The sequence below is a fragment of the Lissotriton vulgaris genome, chromosome 5, assembly GCF_964263255.1.
Source record: "Lissotriton vulgaris chromosome 5, aLisVul1.2, whole genome shotgun sequence".
Taxonomy (NCBI): domain Eukaryota; kingdom Metazoa; phylum Chordata; class Amphibia; order Caudata; family Salamandridae; genus Lissotriton; species Lissotriton vulgaris.
Window position 1 is genome coordinate 885,867,998 of NC_141693.1, and position 21,608 is coordinate 885,889,605.

Sequence of the window (21,608 nt, forward strand, 5' to 3'; positions counted from 1 at the left end):
GGCTGTACCCTTATGCACTGCTTCTCACTGTAGGTTGTGGCTTTTGAATGCCTAGGCCTGGTGGTGGGTGCCTTTGGTGTGCACACTGTGTGTAGCTGATTCATCAGACACTGGGGCCAGTAGGTGGCTGCTAGTAGCACCAGCTGGGCAGGATTATGAATCCCCAGGCCTGGTGGTGGGTGCCTTTGGTATGCACACTGTGTGTAGCTGGTTCCACGGACACTGGGGCCAGGAGGTGGCTGCTCGTAACACCAGCACCGCAGGGCAGGAATTTGTTGAGCGTGCTTGGTGCCCCTCCCCCGCGTGCCAAAATGCACACCGATATTCAAGGGGCGCAGGAACCGCATTCCGTACCAGCACGCACTTCTACACCTCAAGAAAGAAGCGCTGCCTCGCTGTTGGGATTGCAGCCTGGAGCAGGGGCCAGGAGGGGTGCGGAAAGCGGTGCACCACCCTTCCTCGTCACGGGCGCCGGACTCCCCTTATTTGCTTCTGTCATGCTGTGCGCTGGTCCGACCTCCTCGTTGCCACTGTGGAGGTGAAGGCTGGACCCACGGAAGGATGACCAGACTATGGGGTGATATCAGCAACTTAAATGACAGGGTTTTCCTTACAGGGGAGAGCCGGGCCGCCTCACGCTGTGTGCCGGTCTCTCGATGTGTCCAGCCCCCCGCCTCATGACTTTCGTGATAGCAGGCGCTGGGTCACGTGACTCGGGGAGTTAGACCGCCACACTACAGTCAAACATTAAAGCATTTGTCCTACATTTATTTACAATGCACACCAAAACTGCCAGCAATGCAGAGAGAACAAATATGTGATACAGGGTAAAAGTCCATTGCTATTTTTTTCCTTTAAACCTAGAGCGAGAATGATAGTTATATGTTTAATTCATTCAATAGTGAATTAATGTCAGAACAGTTGTGGCCTCTGCTCAGATCTTACACAAATATTTCCTCACTGATCATGAGAGTTCTCACCTTTGAAATTGGGTTTCCGTCCATGACCTTGTTCACTGTACACTAGCAGTGCCAATTTATTCATCAAATCATTAATTCATATGGCATCACCTGAATTCATGCCTCCACTGAGGGGTTACCACTGAAAGGTCTATTATTACGTAGGAATAAAACAACTAGTTTCTAGTTTCAGGAAACCCGTCTATTGGCCTTTAATTGCACTAAGCACACAAAATTATCTCACGGGCAGGCATTTCAGGCAGGTTTTGTCTCGAGCTCTCCTTGGGTATCCATGCTAAGGAACAAATATATTCGATTTAAAGAATCCCGTCAGATCAAGTCATTGGGTCATTCTTCGGGGACTATGTAACACCAAAATGTGTATGCTGAATATTTATGGATACAAAGATTATTTCAGAGGTTGATAGCTAGATGCTTGTCTTACCTAAGCTACTACGGGATTTTATCCTAGTGACTATTATAGTGTACATGGCCATGTTCTTCACTGTGCTTATTTTAGTTGAAAGTTGATGTGATTTTTTTCCCCAGAATACAATGAGATACATTTTTGTAATCAGCTGTATCATATTAATTTATTTTTTTAAATGTGAGTACACCAGTACCCTAACTAAATAAATAACGTGCTACATATGAGTCCTATGCCGATATACCTTAGTTCAATTGTCAATGCCTCCGGTCAACTGTGAATGTCAACACGTTTGAGACAAAGTGCATAAGTGGCAACACAAGGATGTCACATGGACTCACTCTGAAGAGGTGACTGCAGCAATTGTGCAAGTGTGGGTGCACACCCGCAGCAAATTATTTACGAGGGGCTGCACTGACAACAAGGAGGGTTCACTCCCAAGGCTCATGCTGAAAAGGGTAGGTCTTCTAATATTCATAGACTGGTAGCTATGTGATGGATGTGTGGATGGGTTCCCAAAAGAAGTTGTGTGGGGGTGAAGCCAGCTGAGGCTCTACCATCAGACACCTAATATTTCCTCACATCTAAATGAAGCAGGGAGCTGCAACTTTTTGTGAGAGCTTCCAGTTTACAGTGGGATTCCCCTTACATTCTTCTCAAAATAGCCCTCTTCGAGCTTCTAGAAAGTATTAGTTCAACTTCACCAGCACATAGGGCGCAGCAGCTTCCGCTGTTTATTACCAGGTACACGGGTGATTGAGTGCAGGGTCAGATTAATACGAAAGAAGTAGATACACCATCAGCTGTCAATACATAATCTTTAGTAAAACACAGACATACATTTATCCTTGTTTTATCAGACTATCTAATGGAGTACTGTGAACTACCACCTGTCATCAGGAGGTATTATCCAGTAAAGCGCCTGTTAGAGCTGTCGGCCTTAGGATGGTCTCCCCCTAATCTGTTTGCCTTTACTCACCCATTTTTTCTGATCTTGTTTTTTTGGCAGTAGGGTTCCTCACATTTTACCACTTCTGACAAGTGCTAAAGTGTGAATGCTAACTCCCAAAAACATGGTAACATTGGCTACACTAAATTGGCACAATTAATGTATTTGTAAGTATACCTGGTAAGTTGGTACTTGTACCCAGCACCTGTAAATTAAATGCTACTAGTGGGCCTACAGCACTCATTATGTCATCTACTTAAGTAGCCTTTTAAACATATCTCAGGCCGTCATTTAAACTCCTATTTTGACCTGGCAATATAAATTATTTTACCAGGCTTAAACCTTCCTTTTTAATATATATATGTCCCCCCATGTTAGGCCCTATACCGCACCTAGTACAAGGTGCAGTGCGTTTAAAAAGTGGCACATGTACTTTCAATTTTTATATGTCCTGGTAGTGAAAAAAATCGTAACTTTGTTTTTCACTACTGCAAGGCCTACCTGTACCATAGAATAACATTGAGTTACCTTATTACTTTTAATAAGTGCTAACTTTCAATTGGGAGCAAGTAGGAATATTGAGTTTGGAGTCTAAAGAATTGTAATATAAAACACCAATGTTAAATCAGATGTTAAGTCATAATTCCGGAAATGCCCTTTTTAGAAAGTTGTAGCAAGGAAAAGGACCAGGACCTGTGTCATTTTTTGCATCTTTAAATTAACGCTAGACCAAACCTATTTATTTTCATTTGATCTGGTACTTTATTTATACCTTTTCTTCAACTTTTAAAGTTTTTTTTAAGTATGCTCAAAGCAGAAGAGACATTAAAGTCTATATGCAGAAAAAACTTATGTACATGTGATTCACAAACATAAAGCAACAAAATTGAATATGTGGTACACAATATAAACACACATAGGTGAAACAAATCATAAACAATACATCCTCCTATCTTGATAGTCTTGTGTTACCTTTAGTATCACAATCCAAATAATATTTCAAATCTACATATTATTTCATAGACATTCAAAAGATGTTGCATACTTAAACATTTCAATTAAGAAGGAATGGGGGAACACAGGGAAAACATTAATGTTGTAATAGATGGGACTTTTCCTCTATATATAGACAAAACTCAGATTTATAGTCCCTCCTTGTCCTTATCCTATATCATGATGAAGCTAACGCGCTTCGAGTCTCTCATAGCGAATAAATGGACTCTCATCAGGGCTCTTGGTTTTTTGGCAGAACTGTTGGTTTTCTGAAATTAGGATGTGTAAAGAAATATGTTTTAAAAGAAAAAATATTTTTAGGCTCCTTTTTAAATATTAACTTTCTCTTTATAGCTGTACATTAGTGGTTGTATCTGAACAGCAGTGTGTTTCCTGGCAGCTTGAGTGTCTCTATCTGTATGAAAGAAGAGACCTCATTTTAGCATGTTACATTCCATTTATACATATGATGAATGATTTCACATCAGGCTGCGCCGAGCGGCTTTTACCTGCCTACCTTATTCCTTCAGCTGGTGTGTGCAACGAGTTTCTCTGCCTATTTATCAAATTCATTCTTCGTATCTACTTAAAGAATAACATGCTGAAAGTTGTAATGTATCCATTCTTTTCAGATTCTCCCTCATGGATTTCATGAGAGGGATGAAATTGTCTCTAATTATCAACTCCGGCTGTGCGTTGATCGTTATCCCTAAATAAACCACGGAATCAACGAATCTGGAGTCTGATTTATTTATATTCTTGGAGCAGAGCACCTGCGTCTTACCCACATTTAAGCGATACCCTGATTGTCCACCAAATTTGCTCGTAGTGCCCACCACTTCACGCATAGCTGCGTCGGGATCGGTGGTAATGACAGCCAAATCATTGGCATATGCTAAGATTTTTGTTTGAAATCCCTTTGTAACTACCGGTTTGATTGCTGTGTTATTAATTATTTGGCCTATTAGAGGATCAATATAAAGTGTGAATAAAATGGGTGAACATGGGCATCCCTGCCTTGTCCCCCTCGTAATAAAGATCTTATCCGAGCTCTCACCCATCATTTGAATTTTCGCGACTGGGGTGATATACATAGCCTGAATAGCCTTCATAAACCTCAGTCCAAACCCCCTTTCAGCGAGCACCCTCCACAGAAAATCCCATCTGACGCGATCAAAAGCTTTCTCCGCGTCTAGGAGGATCATTGCGACCCCCCCTCCCGGGCAGCATGGATATCAAACAACGTAATGGCTCGTCTGATATGATCGGTGGTTCCCCTGCCGGGAATCAAACCATGCTGCCAGGGAGAGACCAGGGTCCCAATGATCCGTCCCAAGCGGGTTGCCAAGATCTTAGCGTATAATTTATTGTCCGCGTTTATCAGAGATATGGGTCTATATGAACCCGGATTTTCTGTGGGCTTGCCCTTTTTATGAAACACCACTATATTGGTGTTCATCCATGACTCAGGGATTAAGCCTGTATTTATAATCCCGTTGAAAAGGTCTAACAGAAGTGTAGATGTTTCTTCAAATAAGCATTTATAGAATTCAATTGGTAGACCATCGGGGCCCGCAGCCTTCCCTGCTGCTAAATCTTGTAGGGCCTCCGAGAGTTCATCCATGGTGATGGATTGTTCTAAAATTTCTCTATCACCCTGAGCCACTTTGGTCCCCAATCCTGTCCACTCGATCATTGGTTTCTCAGTAACCGGATCTTCCTGATACAGTGTTTGATAGTATCTTTTGAAGACATTTATGATGTCCTTTGGCTCCTCGTAGCTCATACCCTGCTCTTCTATATGTGTAATAATATTTTTCGAAGCCGCTTGTCTGACACGTAGTGCCAATGCTTTCCCGGCTTGTTCCCCCGTCTCATACATATTCCTTCTTTGTGCTTGATATTCAGCGGCTGCTTTTTTAGCTAGTTGCTTTTATATCTCGGCTTTAATAGTACTCACTCTTTCTAAGCTTTCAGTTCCCTGCCTTCCCTGGGATATATCTTTCCTGTGCTGTTCCTCAGCCACTGTTAATTTATTCATTAATTGCTCTCTCTCTAAGTTAAGTCTTTTCCAATTGCGAGAAGTGTAGCTGCTGGTTTCTCCCCTTAGGGCGGCTTTATAACTGTCCCAAACAGAGTTTCGCGATGCGCTATATCTATTTGCATCGAAAAAGGCCTGTGACCAATTCTTCATCTGCGCTATATAGGTACTATCTATTAAAAGCTTCCTATCGAAAGTCCATGGTCTCATTGGTTTAGCTGGTCTGTTGAGAACTATTGTTAATGACAATGGATTATGGTCTGATATTATCATTGTGGTAAATAATTTTACCGTATCATTTTTCCATATAATTAATTATCAATAAAAGACAGCTCAATCAAATGAGAGGCAGAGTCCGTGGTATCTGAGTCATACGGGCTTTAATTATGCGACTCGAGTTGCAGGATATCATGTTCCATCACCGCTAAGGTTCAGGAAGGGACATTCAACGTTTTATTAGCATTACACATTATATATAGTAAAACAGTACAATTGAAATGAATGCAGTAGGCGTAACAGGTGAAAAGAGAGATAAGAACACATGTGCGTAACAGGAGGCGTGTAAAAAGGCGTACACATGGGCGTGCACTGTACATGTCAGAGAAACGTCACAAGAAACGTCACAAGTGGGTGGATGCAAAGAGAAAGTTTGCAGGATCAGCAGAAACTTATGACCTATATGCGCGCGCAACTGGGCATGACGTGTAACTGGGGAGAACTGGGGGCTTTGACTTTAGCACTAGTAGAGGAGACTGGTGTCTGGGATGTCAGGGCAACCTGTACCTTTTTGCATATATTCTATCTCATGTTTGGAGGATGTAGTGTCTGAAGTGAAAGGTCTCTCGGGCAGAGGCCGTTCAATACTGAATGCTAGTGCGTGCATACGTGTCTTGGTGCAATGCGCGGGGCCATGGGCCTACCATGGTAACGGGTTCAGTAAATCACTTGCAAGGAGGACAGGAAGGCCGGGCCCTTTGCTCTGTAGCCGGGAAGATGTTTACCTATTTCACTAGACTGGAATGTGTTTTCGAGGAGGCTGAGCAGATAACTGTAGGCAAAATACGATTTTGGCAGGCAGTCCAGGCCGAGCCGGGCACCGCTTCGCTGGCAGGAAGTAAGGCAGAGGTCAGGGATGCATACAGCTTTCAGAGACAGGAGAGACTTGGGGCCTCGTTTAAGGGCCTAGCTCGACTGAGCCAGGAAACATGGAGAAAAACGTGTGCGAGATTCAAAAGTGTACCATGTAAAGACGTTGGCACCATAGGCCTAGAAGCCTAATTAACGGGATTTTCTTGCAGGACTGGATAGCTGACATGTTAAGGTTGAACGCAAATGCATATGCGTCTTTCTAGCATGTACGGGAAAGAAGTTACACAACATACAAGGAACATGGGTGCATGGATAGGGTGCGAGTGGGGGACACATTAGCTACCTGAAAATTTCTATTACCTCATTCCCTCCTTGGACCTTACTACACCCTTTAGGATGTATCTATATTCATGAGACCATCTATCTGTTCGTAAAGCATCATTTGTTCTTCTTTCTTTATTCGGGAACGGGAACGTGTACTTGGACGGGGAATACAAGCTGTGGCGCACAAGCCGCAAATTGCTGGCCCACATTGCAGACAGAGACAACAACTGAATACTATGACCAATATTATTCCTAGGAATGATAACAATTTCCATCCCGAGGCGGATATCACACTCCAGAGCCAACCGGACCAGGTCCAAGTGTCTGGATTCTGGTGCATCTGATGAGCTATAGTATGGAGCCTTGCTATGGCTTTATACACGGATGGCGCGTTATTAGGAATAAACACGCAACAACTGGATCCGATGACCCTACAAGCCCTGCCCCTATCGGCCAGGATGACGTCAAGGACAAGGCGATTTTGAAGAACAACAAGTCTCATAGCAGACTGCTCCTCGGTCAGGTTACCTAAAGCAAAAGTAGTCTCATTCACTACTGCTTCCAAAGTTCTGGTCAATCTTCAAATTATCTTACTATTTTGGACAGGACCTATGAACCAGAAGTATCCTTTAATATAATCCTTATACTGATTCCATGCTGATTCAGAATAATCAATAACGGGAGGAAGGTCTCTCTTATGTCTCACATGTACAAGGTGTGGATTTTGATGATAATCAGGCGGGGCTAGGAAAACAGGTGGCAATAGGAATGCAATATAACACGTCCCACCCCAATCTAATGGCAGACGTACATAGGCTGTCTGACCACATATAAAATAAGAATGGCAGGAAGCTTTGAAAGTAGACTTTCCTTTATCACTGAATTCGACCACAGTATTACAATCACTGTGTCCTAGATGTACTGAACCATTCTTTCTGACGCATAATTCACCTTTCACTGGCAAATCTGTAATAAACGGCAAGTCCGAATTAGTCTCAGACTGCACATTCAGGATCATGAGGTTAAGTGTAAAATTACCTAATCCATACACTTCATTTTCTAGATCGGTCCCTGTCCTTTGGGGAAGACCTTCCTTGTCTGGGAAACATATTTTATTCATAACTGTATTCAGGTTCCCCCATATCCAATTGCCTTGGGGAACCTTAGACTTACTATCTAGGGAAGACATTAAAGTAAACCATGCACCACACGAACCATTATGTGTGAACGGATAAGGAAAGAGGGGCAGAGCTCCCTTGTACTTCTGATAGGGAGGGAGTCGGCCACATATCCAGCAATTGGTAGCATTGCTGGTCTGGTGAGAATGATGTAACATACGGATGAATGTATTGTTGCTCATTGCTAAACGATAGGATAATTAGTGGGGAGGCAGGTCACTAAAAGTGTGCTCTACAGTGTCATTAGAGGAAGCATGTACATGAGAATCAAGAGGAAAGAAAACATGTAGCATTAAACTTATGCATATGATCGTAAGACTCAGAAGAAACATGAAGATTAATGCGATGACGCATCGGCTGTGCAAACTTTTACAATACTGTTTTCTCTTTTCGCTACGCCTATCTCTCTGACTACTTGGGTCTATCTTATACATGTCAGAAACCTGTCTAACCGCTTCACCCGAGGGGGACTTAAACAATTAAACGCTGTCTGACTTACTAGACCTTAACTTGGAACGATACTCCTGTTGAGGAGTTTTCTCTAGCAGGGGGAGTTTAGAGTCAGTGTCTGAAAGTGGGCAGTCCTTAATCGAAGTCTCTGGACACAGTCCGTGAAATTTCTTAATATGACTGGAGTGCAGCCATCCCTTGCGACCTTCCAGCTTTACGGCGGTCCTCGTTGTCATCAACACCAACTTTGGCTGTTTCCATCTGGGTTCCAGCGGACATATCCTGTCGAAATTTCTCACATACACAAACTCGGCGGGAACGACTTCATGCGGTTTTACTTGGGTGTTGTCTGGGAAAGCAGCCGCGACCTGTGAACGACAAGATTGTAGTGCAGACATCAAGGAAGCCAAGTAATCTGTTAGCATGTTACTTTCAACATCTGTAATCTTTCTAGGCATAGGCGTACCCCACATATTCGGGGGACGACCAAAAACAATCTCATACGGGGACAATCCTGTTCTAGAATGTGCTACCATTCGCATGTAAAAGAGGGCAACTGGCAGGGCTACTATCCAATCTACACCTTTTTCTGCACAGACTTTTGCTAGGCGTGTTTTCAGGGTTTGATTATGTCTCTCAACGAGACCGGCGGCTTCAGGGTGTCGTACGCAGTGGAACTTCCACTGGTAACCTAACAGGAGTGATACCTGTTTCATTAGCTCGGACGAGAATGGCTGTCCATTATCAGAGTACACGACACGGGGCAAACCATAGCGTGGGAAAAATTCACGGACCAGCTGTTTGGCAGTTGTTACAGCAGTGTAATCGGGGACTGGATATGCTTCTGTCCATCGGGAAAGAGCACATACGACTACGAGGACATACTTGAATCCTCGACATCTGTCCATCTGGATATAATCCATCTGGAGGACTTAAAAAGGATGGTCAGGAGGATGAAATCCACCTTGTTCCACGGGAATACCCTTGCCTGGATTGAACTGACAACAGATCATGCAAGTACGCACTTTCTGTTTTGCTGCTGCTCGTAAATGTTTGTTGAACCAAAGATTCTGTAAACTGTCTAACATAGCTTTCTCTCCTAAGTGTGCTGGACTATGTGCTGTATTAATGATAACTGGAACCATAGAGTCGGGGAGGAACCATGTGGCTCTTCCCTTCGTCATCCATCCCTGATCTGTCTGGAACCCTCCTTGTTCAGTCCATTTCTTGATTTCATCTGGAGTGGCATGTGTCTGTATGTCGAGTACATCTAGTGTGGGATCCTTAACTGTCAGGCAATGTGTCAGGGAAGTTACTTCAGTCTTTGTTATGTCAGTCGGAATGTCTGTCTGAGCTGTGAGTTTGGCTGTTCGATCTGCCAGGTCGTTACCCTGGGAAATAGTGTCAGTGACTTTAGTATGTGCTTTGCACTTCATAATGGCTATGGCTGTAGGCAAGTGTATTGCTTCTAACAGGGCTTGAATGAGGGGACCGTGTTGGATCTTGGCACCGTGAGAAGTTAAAAAACCTCTCTCTTCCCAAAGAACACCGAAGTCGTGAACGACTCCGAATGCATACTGTGAATCTGTATATATGTTTACTTTCTTGTTCTTGGCTAGTATACAGGCTTGGGTCAGAGCAATGAGCTCTGCTGCTTGAGCAGATAATGTGTCAATACGATGTGTTTCTATGACTTCAGTTTCAGTGGTCACTGCATACGCGGCCACTAACTCTCCTGTGCTTGTTCTCATACATGAACCATCCACGTAAAGTGTCAGGTCTGGGTCGGGCAATGCAATGTCTGTCAAGTCTTGTCGGGGCTTTGTCACTGTATTAATGACTTCTACACAGTCATGTGGTGCTGGATCAATTGTACTCGAGGGTAACAATGTGGCAGGATTGAGTATGTTGCAACGTCTGATTTCTATGTGTGGCTGGAACAGTGGCAGTTCATAACCTGTCAGTCGTGCTATGGTCAAGTGTTGAGTCTGGGTTCGGTTCAGAAGAACTTCCACGGAGTGTGGAACCTGTACTGTCAAGGGATGTCCTAACACTATTGAATCGCTTTGTCTGATAGCTAGAGCTGTTGCTGCAACTGATTTTAGGCACGCAGGCAGAGCCTGGGCTACTGGATCCAATGTACTAGAAAAATAAGCACAAGGCTTATGGTGTCCTGCTTGATCTTGTGTGAGAACAGTTAATGCTGTGCCATCGCGTTCTGTGACAAAAAGTGTAAAAGGTTTGCTGTAACATGGTGTCGCTAAAACAGGTGCTTGACATAAAGCTTTCTTCAAGTCATTAAAAGCTTGTGTATGTTCCTGAGTCCAAGGGAGGACAGTCGAAGTCGCTGCCTCCTGTGTTGTCAACTGTATGAGTGGCTTGGCTAGATATGCATACTGGGGAATCCATTGTCTGCAGTAAGAAGTGAGGCCAATGAAGGCCCGTGCTTCCTTTTGTGTCTTGGGTTGTGGCAGATGTGCAATTAACTGGATACGATCTGGTGTCAACTGTCTACCCCTCTTGGACAGCAAGTGTCCAAGGTATACCACTTGCTGGGCACAGAATTGTAGCTTCGAAGGGGACACTTTATGCCCCTTTTCGGCCAGAAAATACAAGACTGTCAGTGACGCGCGTTCGCATTCACGTTCTGTCCGTGCTGTAATTAACAAGTCATCGGCATGTGAATACTGTCTAGTTGTCGTTTCAGTGCTTGGCTGTAAATACTAGGACTTTCCGTGAACCCTTGAGGTGCACGTGCAAATTTAAAGCTTCGGCCATTTAAACAGAACCCGAAAAGGTACTGGCTTTCGGAATGAATGGGGACACTAAAGAAGGCGTTCTTAAGATCGATTACAGTAAAGAACGCAGCTTCGGAATCAATGGCAGTCAATAGTGATGAAATATCTGGGACTACTGGGGACTGTGGTATAATACATTTATTGAGTTCTCGAAGGTCAATCACCAATCTGTAGACTGGAGGTGCATTTGGGTCAGTTCTTTTAAGAATCGGAATGATTGGAGAATTACATACGTTGGAGTCAGTTTCTACAACTACTCCTTGGGCAATGAGTTCGTCAATAATTTTCAGTAAGGCTGCTACAGCCTCAGGTGGCAATTTGTATTGTCGGATTCGGGGCAGTACAACACCTTGCTTGAGTGTGACACGATAGGGAGTGATGTGCATACAACCTACATCAGTTGGACCTTGCGCCCATAAATGCTGTGGAACATTTTTCTATCTTGGATCAAAATCTCTCAACACATAATGACCCTTAAAGTCACGTAAAAACAATCTCACTCCTTCCGGAGAACAACATATTACTGCTCCTAGAGCTTTCAACGTTTTAATACCAAGCAAATTTTCAGGACATGATTTCGTAAGTAACAGATCAGTAGTACGGGACAATGGACCAACTGCAAGGGGAACTGGTTTTGATACTTCATTAACAATAGGCTTTCCTGAAAATCCAAGGGAAACATTCTGTGAGCCTGAGAGGGGTGCCCCTGGAACCTCGTCATGACTAATGGTAGTTCTGCTCGCCCCTGTGTCAATCAAAAAATTTCTGTCTTTCCCTAATACCTGACTATGTACATAGGGACCATCTTGATCTACAGGAACCTCGATAAGAGGCAAGCCAACCTCCCTCTCTAGGCTGTTTCATGTATACTGCTGATAATCGGGGTAATCGGACTGTGCATACTGGTACATTTGCTGTGTGACATGTTGTGTTGCGGCAATGGGTTGGGGTTGGGGTACAGCTACTGTCTGTTGTTGTACATTCTGTGGAGGTTACGTATTCTGTGGAATATTCTGTGGAACGTGGTCTGGTCTAGGCGGACGCGGTCTTTCTTTCATTTTGCCTGTAGCAATATTGTGTCTTAGAACGGCACATTCATTTATGAAGTGACCTGGCTGTTTGCAGTAATTGCAATTCCCTTTAACAGGAGCTGCAGAATGACTAGTCTGTGTGTTACCCCTCTTCTGACCATCTGCTGGAACGGACTGGGCAACTAGTACTTTCATTTTCGTGTCTTTCATACGTCTCTGTTCATGATCGTGTTCCTCTCTAATTCTGTTCTGGTGGTACTGTAACATTTGCAACATTTGGGAAGGCGTATTTGCTTGCCATGTGCTTTCGACTTTCAATACTCTGTTTTTAACCTGGGGTAAGGAATTCTCGACTAATTTGGTAACAAAAAGATGTGGATATGACTCGCTACTTGTTTTCAGGCCACTATTAATAATAAAACATTTCTCAAATCTAGAATAAAAATCACTAGTGTCTTCGTCTTGTTTCTGTTTGCAGGCTGAGATTGCATCCTAGTCTTCCTTTTTAACTGTCAATAACCTAGGCAAAACCTGGTAATGCTTTAGTTTTGGTCCCGAGACCAGTACCTGGAATACGTGTATTTTCTTCGTCCTCTAATTCAGTCCAGATCATCTTTTTATCTCCCACCTCCCATTCTTTCTCTTTAAGTTTCTCGTAAATACCAGCTGGCAATAGTACTTTTAACATTTTAAGGATATCGGGATATGTGTAATCTCCCATGAGTAACATATCTTTTAATTGACGGTGAAACCCTGCTGGATCTTTATCGTGACAAGGCACTATTTTCTTCATTTCCAATAATTCCATTTTGCTTAAGGGTGTGTATACGAATACGCGTTGAAGCGCACCCCCTGGAATCTGGACGGGATGAACTTCTCGTAAGGGATTCTGTCTGTCTATGTAAAATGGTTGTCTTACTGGAGGTGGAACAGAAACAAAATGTGGAGTCAGGAAAGTTCTGTATTTGTGACGTTGTTCTAGGATGGTATTAATTAAATCGGTACCTAGGCCTCTCCATCTTTTCAGGAGTAACTCGTCCAATATATTATATAGGGGACCTGGATCAGAATGCTGGCTCTCATATAGTGTAATGAGATGTTGAATCATGTACATACCAGCTAGTCGCTGTTCGTCTGGGGTAAGACTCAAAAACGTTTGCGCTACTGAATCATCTTTATATATGCTTTCATTCCCAGCCCATTGGACTGCAGACCGTGCTAGTTCCTGATCACGCATTGAACTAAGTTCATGGTAACCTATTCTTTCTTTCAGGATTTTATCGGTGTCTTGGAATACATGTTCAAGAGAACATTGTTCTGGTATGGGGGAAAGAAAACGTTTCTTGTTTTCTAGACGAATGGGTCTGTCAAAAGGCCTATCAAAAGAATACTGTTTAGGAAGCTTCACTCTACCTACGTACGCTATTGTGCCTTGGTTTTCTGCTGTATCATCTAAATTCTCCTCCTCTGAGGATTCATTCTTATCGGACTCTGCTTCCCTTTCAGCCTTCTTTCTTTCATGCATTGTTACGATTTCTTTACGGATCTTTCTGTACATGGCATCTATACAATGTTGTTTATCATGTTTACCATCAGCTAAATTATTACTCCAATTTATCAGTACACCCATCTCTTCTTTACTAGCACCTGGCCGATCTCGTTCCCTTATCAAACAATTTATCAAAAATCGTAAGATCATACTTTGTGTTTCAAACTTCTGATGTGCCATGGCCTCGCGAATACATTCTGGTCTCTCCCCTGTTCTAATAAAATGATATATATTGTCTAGATGGTTAGTCATTTCTGGTAATAGAATCAAATAATCTGTAACGCGTCGTAGACGTAACGAAAATAACATCATGTCTCCTTTACCCGGTACTGGGTCATATCTACAATCTGTAATGTACCGTCTAAGGTTTTCGTATGTAGCTGCTTTCGGCGTACGTTGCATTGCTATTTCTCTGAATGTCATTCGTTTTACTTGAGGCGGGGTGGTAGGCAGACCTCCTACGGCACCTCCTGAAGCGGAAGCGTAACCATCAACTAGATGTGTTGACACTGCTGGTGTCACAGTTGGAAAAACAGGTGCAGGTAATGTAAGCGGACCCTGAGTTGTCGGTATAGCGAAAGGATTGTAAGGACTGGTAGTAGGAAGAACAGCAGTAGTAGTAGTAACAGGAATAGTTGTGACAGGGACAGTGGTGACAGGATGGGAAGTGACAATGGGTGGAGAAGTTGAGTCTTGAGCGGGTGGGGGTAACGTGTCTTGAGCAGACTGAACGGACTGAGTAGGCTGCTGTACGTTATTAACGGGTGGTACGGGTACATTAGTATATGCTGGAGCTACATCATCTAAATAGGAAGAAAGGAAAATGTCTGCTGTGGTCTGTTTGTGATGGAGTTTAGTCGGAACCAATGGTGGTGGCAAGTTACGGGGTACTTCCGGGGTCGCCTTGGGCAGGCCCTCGGCAAGAACAGGATACATGCCTGTAATGAGTGCGTTTCTTTGACGGTCTAATTGTTCTATTCTGACTTGTTCTCCTTCTTCTAGTAACTCTTTTTCTCTAGCTTTTTCGGATTCTTCTCTACTTCTCTCTGCTTTTCTGATTGCTTTTTCTGTTCTTCTATGCGATTCTTTACGCCACAATTCTATGGCATCTTTCTGAGATTGTCTGGCTTTCTTTTTCCACAATGCTTCTTCTACTCTCATGATGCAATCAGCATCCCATGTCCCTGAGACAGGCCATCTATACTTTTCTTCCAGATCCCTAGTGTAGTCCACCCACAAATCTAGATACAGTACGGCATCTAAGCCGTGTTTATGGTACATAAAATATCCTGGAGTGTCCCTAGGCGGGACGGGAACTGCTTCTTCGAGTATCCCTTTCCTAGTTCCTATCTGACGTAATTTTGAGAACAGTGGCATTTTCGAACTGATTTAAACGTGAGCACAGTAAACACAGTAATGAAATAGCAAACAATCATTCATACCACGACATTAAAACACATTAAAACATGTCAGACTGAAATTACCTGGTACATAGAAAACACAAATTCTGAAAATCTCGAGATACAACACTAGAATACTGGATAACTAGATGCACTGCTAAAACAGTACAGACAATACCGGTCCCATAAAGAGACACGTCGGACCGTATTCACCTAAGTGAACACGTCTGGACCAGGTCTGTGTACCCAGACCTGTCTTGACCGGGCACAAATTAATGAACCCGTCTAGATGCGTTCCCAACAACGGTACTCACCGGGAAGCAAGAACTGAAGGCCTCGGAAACTGGACTGGACTGGACTGCGTCAGGCTACGATTACTCCTACGCATGCGCTTCGGAACAGGTGGGCCTCCGGATACCTCGGACCTTGCTCTCTCGACTCGGGGCTCTGGTCGGGATCCTCCGCATTCCTCACCGCCTCGTCTGGATGCCGGACCGCAGTCTCCGTCTCCTCCGTGGGCCCGAGGGAGATAGCAGGAAAACCCGCAGGCGTGCACGGTTCCGTCGCGGCTGTAGAAGGGGTCAAAGCCTGCGTAACATCGCCGGCGAGTGGGGAAGGGGGGGGTCCCAGTTCGGGCGCCAAATTATGTGGTAAATAATTTTACCGTATCATTTTTCCATATAATTAATTATCAATAAAAGACAGCTCAATCAAATGAGAGGCAGAGTCCGTGGTATCTGAGTCATACGGGCTTTAATTATGCGACTCGAGTTGCAGGATATCATGTTCCATCACCGCTAAGGTTCAGGAAGGGACATTCAGCGTTTTATTAGCATTACACATTATATATAGTAAAACAGTACAATTGAAATGAATGCAGTAGGCGTAACAGGTGAAAAGAGAGAGATAAGAACACATGTGCGTAACAGGAGGCGTGTAAAAAGGCGTACACATGGGCGTGCACTGTACATGTCAGAGAAACGTCACAAGAAACGTCACAAGTGGGTGGATGCAAAGAGAAAGTTTGCAGGATCAGCAGAAACTTATGACCTATATGCGTGCGCAACTGAGCATGACGTGTAACTGGGGAGAACTGGGGGCTTTGACTTTAGCACTAGTAGAGGAGACTGGTGTCTGGGATGTCAGGGCAACCTGTACCTATAGCATATCTGGTATCTCATGTTTGGAGGATGTAGTGTCTGAAGTGAAAGGTCTCTCGGGCAGAGGCCGTTCAATACTGAATGCTAGTGCGTGCATACGTGTCTTGGTGCAATGCGCGGGGCCATGGGCCTACCATGGTAACGGGTTCAGTAAATCACTTGCAAGGAGGACAGGAAGGCCGGGCCCTTTGCTCTGTAGCCGGCAAGATGTTTACCTATTTCACTAGACTGGAATGTGTTTTCGAGGAGGCTGAGCAGATAACTGTAGGCAAAATACGATTTTGGCAGGTAGACCAGGCCGAGCCGGGCACTGCTTCGCTGGCAGGAAGTAAGGCAGAGGTCAGGGATGCATACAGCTTTCAGAGACAGGAGAGACTTGGGGCCTCGTTTAAGGGCCTAGCTTGACTGAGCCAGGAAACATGGAGAAAAACGTGTGCGAGATTCAAAAGTGTACCATGTAAAGACGTTGGCACCATAGGCCTAGAAGCCTAATTAACGGGATTTTCTTGCAGGACTGGATAGCTGACATGTTAAGGTTGAACGCAAATGCATATGCGTCTTTCTAGCATGTACGGGAAAGAAGTTACACAACATACAAGGAACATGGGTGCATGGATAGGGTGCGAGTGGGGGACACATTAGCTACCTGAAAATTTCTATTACCTCATCATGGGCAATTTACTGATTTTTACTGTGCTAATCTCTGTGGTGGAAATCATAAAATAGTCTAGCTTGGAATAGTTCTTAAATGGGTGCGAAAAATATGTAAAGCCTGAATTCCCTGATTCAATACTACCCCAGACATCCCTCAAACTGTGTGAATCCATCATTGAACGTACTGCCCGATACACCCGGGGTTTACGCCCGGTATATCCGGTTCCCCCTTCGAAATCTGCAGAGATATTAAAATCCCCACATACCACTATGGGTGCTGGCCAACTTGCTAGCTCCTTCTCCATACGGTCGAAGGTATCAGGGTCATCGCTATTAGCCCCATAGATGCAGCAAATAGTGATGCCCAGATTCATTTCGCATAATGCCCACCGCCCCATGGTGTCAGCCTTAAATCTTTTAGCTCCCCCAGACCCACCTTGCCAATGATAGCCACCCCCCTAATAGTAGACGTTTGGGAGGACCAAGAAAGAGTCTCGAATCCCTTTAGGTTTAACCAGGGCCTTTTCCCCCATGGCAAATGGGTCTCCTGCATACACATAATATCTGTTCGTGTAAATTTAACAAATTCCTCTAGTCTTCCCCTTTTTTTCCAATCATTTAGGTCCCCTGTATTCATAGAGCAAATCCTAAGCTTTGACATACTTCTGTCTTAGATCCTTCCTTCTATTCAGCCATCCGTTTAGTATACTAAAAACACGTTTGACTACATACCTTTTTACAGTTTTAAATCTCAGCCTGATTATAATTACAATAGTGTCATGAATTTTCTTTTTTAGGTTTGCACCCCCCCAGCACCAACCCATCCCTCCCTCCCCCCCACCTTCCAACACCCAGTCCCTCCCGCCCCCCCCAACCTCCCATTGAGGCATCCTGGGTCCGGCCGGATCCAGGTGTGGGCATCTATGTGATCCGTACACCAAAGATCACTCTCAGAGCCTCTGGCCCGCCATTAACGAATGAGGAAAGAGCACAAAAACAAAAAAAGGAAAAAAGGAAAAACAAATCAGAGAAATACAAGCTTAAGCCCATATCATAGCAATAGTTATTTTACGAATCTCCGGCAATTAATTTGTCCCCAATAGAATACATTTTTGTTCATGATGTTAATCAGTTATCCTTCCATGCAGTGTCCAATATTTCTTGCAGGTATCCTTCCGCTTGAATTTCACTATTAAAAAAGCGCGTAGTTCCTTTGAAAATTACTTTCAGACGGGAAGGGTTTTGTAGGTAAACAGTAGCACCAGCTTTTTCAAAAGGAGTGAAGAGCTGCTGCATTCTCCATCTTCTTTCGACTGTTGGATGTGCATAGTCTGGTCTTACAAAAAAGAAGAATCCAGTATGTTCCCGCTTGCTGGTAGGCCGCGCAAGGTCGTAAATGGCTTCACGTAAAAGAAAGTTACCAAAATGCACCAACATTGCCCTTGGGTATTTAGTGGAGTTCTCAGTATGTTTACGTTGTGTGAGGGGAAAGCGATGGGCCCGCTGAATTTCTTTGTCCATATCCCAGGATTGTAATTCCGGGAAAGTTTTTTTCAGAAGGTTACTTATATATCCCCTAGGATCGTTGCTCTCCACGGCTTCTGGGATACCAAGAAAGCGAAGGTTATTTCTTCTGGAGCGGTTCTCCTGATCTTCAACCTTGAACATTAAGTCTCTAATGATCCCTTCTTGAGTTTTTTCTTGCTTTTGAAGGCAGGCAACATCTTTCTCTAAATACTCAGTACGAGTTTCTAGAGATGCCATCCTTTCCGATATCTCGGTGCAAGTACTACCTACTTTGTTGACCACCCCTTCTAACTTCTGGATAGCGGCATGATTCCTTTCACTGTCTTTTTTTATATCCTTATGGCAGTCTCTGATAGCAGTCAGGATATCTTTTAAAGAAGGCTCAACCATTTTCCCTTTACTTACAGCCGATCCATGTTGTGATTGGTTGTCACTCCCATTTGAGTCCTCTTCCCTGTGCTGAGCCGGTACAGCTTAATCAGAATTATTGGATTTGTTCCTACTTTTGCTGGCTTGCCCAGTGAAACTTCCTTGGTCTGAGCTTTCTTCAAAGTTTGACTTATTGAGCCTTTGGTTCCTTCTTCTCCTTTTCTCGAATTTTTTCCCCCTCGGGGTATAGCCTTGATATGAAGCGCTAGATTTCTTGGCGTCTAAGGAGTCTGTATCTTCGGGTGTTAAACCTCGATCTGGATTAATATTATCATCGCTAATCTCACTTGTTGTAGATAGACCAGTCTTGTATATATCTGGATCCGATCCCTCGGATGGATTTTCCACTTCAGATTGTATCAATTTTGCAATAGAGGGATTGCGTAAGGAACTGGGAGTCTCATTATAACCAGGTTGCGTTAAAAAGACTTTGCTGATGTTCCAGGGTCTGGTTCCAGATGTATCATCATATTCTCCTCATTCTTAGATGATTCAGCCATTACTGGATGTTTTGAAAAAAATTTCCCCCTTCCTTGGGTATAGGGCTAAAGATACTGGATATACTAGGCTGGAGTGTACTAGCTTGTTCGGTAGCTTTAGCGTTTGCTTTCAGATTCTTAAGTTTGAAGTCGCTTGGCTTTTTTTGCCATTAACTCCACATCATCATTTACTTCGATGCATTTCTCCTTCTCTTTATCCTTTCGTTGAACTTTCTCTTTTTCACCAAGGCATTTTTATTTCTTTCTTTGATTTTTTCATTTTCTATTTCCATCTCTTTATCTTTGTTTTTGTCTTTGTCTCTGTCTTTATCTTGGTCTTTTTCTTTTTCTGAACCTTTCCCTTTTGATTTATCTTAGTCTTTATATTTCTCTCTCCCTTTCCCTTCTTCTCGTAATTTATTTTTAATTTCCTTTGCCTTGACTCCCCGAGTTTCTGGTCCCTTTGTCTCTGGTCGTTTATCTGTGTTTTTATCCATCGGTTTGCAGGAGTCAGCAACACTTTCAATTTCAGGTGTGTGAGCACCCCCCGCTATACTCCTAGAAAGTATCATTGGGTTGCTTAAATCCCTTGATAGTTCCAGTATATTCTCCACTATTTTTTCCAGGTTGATCTCACTGTGCTTTGTTGGCCCAGTTTGCTCCTTCTGCAGACTTGACACTGACAATGAAACTGACACTCCAGCTCCAGCTCCATGAACCGAGTCTTCCATGACTAATCTTCTATTATATGTTTTGCCTGGCCCAAAGATTTCAGTATGAAGCGGTGAGCTACTGAGCAGAGAGGCTGTGGTAACGGCTTCCCCTTGAACCTAGCTTTTTAGTGTTTCCCGCACACCTCGCCCTCCCTTATGCAACTTCACCTGGACAGGGATCCGTGACCTTGATTGTGCTTTGTATTCTCGATGTAAGTTGTATATTCAGTTTATCACATATATGATGCGATGACCCCCAAACTCGATGTGAATTGCCGCTTTCACCAATTGATACCTAGTAGGGCCAAAGATAGACTGTATGTGTTCATTTGTGGATTGGGTTTTCAATTTCGATCTCTGCTTCTGCTTCAGCTGTCCAAGCGAGTTTTTATTCTTTTCTGACCACACTCTCATTGCAGACAGCTGGGAAAGTATTAGATTTCCACTAGTCACCTCAGCCACAATACTTGTTGTACCCTGATTTTTAAGACTGTCAGACCGCCCACTCTATTCAATAATTTCTATTAATTCAGTTCAGGGTATTAAGTTCAGGCTAATTTCACCCCGTTTATCCTGGCTAATAGAAACTTGCATGTGAAAAGCTGTGGGACGAGGCTATGCAACTACTGAGGAGTACACGATTCGTTTTTGTTTTTTTGTCCTCACGTTTTTTTTTTAAACTCGCCGATTTCCGCCAGACAAGTGATGACGGTTTCCTCCCACACGGCAGAGAGGAGAGAGCTCAGGACTTCTGCACCGGACAGACCAGGAGTGAGGAGTGAGTGAGGAGCGAAAGTCACCTCTCCCACAGACGCTCCAAACACAACACAACTGCAGCCGGTTTAACGGTCTTGAAAGGGTGCTGTAGAGTGCTGTAGGTACACAACACAATGCTTGACCCCCGGAAGCTACTCGTGTCTACAACATCCACAATAATGCCTCTACTGCCCGTATCGTCAGCATCAAAGACACACTTACACCAACGAGGTCGGATACCAGCAGAGCATTGGCAATGTGAGGTATGAGTGCCCCTCCACATCTCCACACCGCCTCACCTCGAGTCTCTGTCCACTTGAATCCTGCCTCCGTTGCCTCCAACGCGAAACACCAGTCAGCGCCTATAGTTTGCAGCACCTCCCCAGGTAAACTCTCTGCGGGTCTGCGGGTCTGCTTGAAGTATGCCGATACAAGTTTTTCTGCAGGACTCCGACACCCCACCCTTCTGTAGCAGAACACAGTGCCAGCACCAGGATGCGCTTATCGTCCGGTCCAGATCCAGGAAAGCCGCTAGCCCGAAGATATTTCTTTCTCACTTCCTCCACCAGGACCTCATCACATTGCTCCGTGGAAGGCTCACCACGCTTTCCGCCTTGGCCAGGTAAAATACGACCAGCTCCTTATACCACTTTTCTTTAATCTCCTAACTCGGCTCTAGTCTCAGTCTCAGTTTAGCTTAAC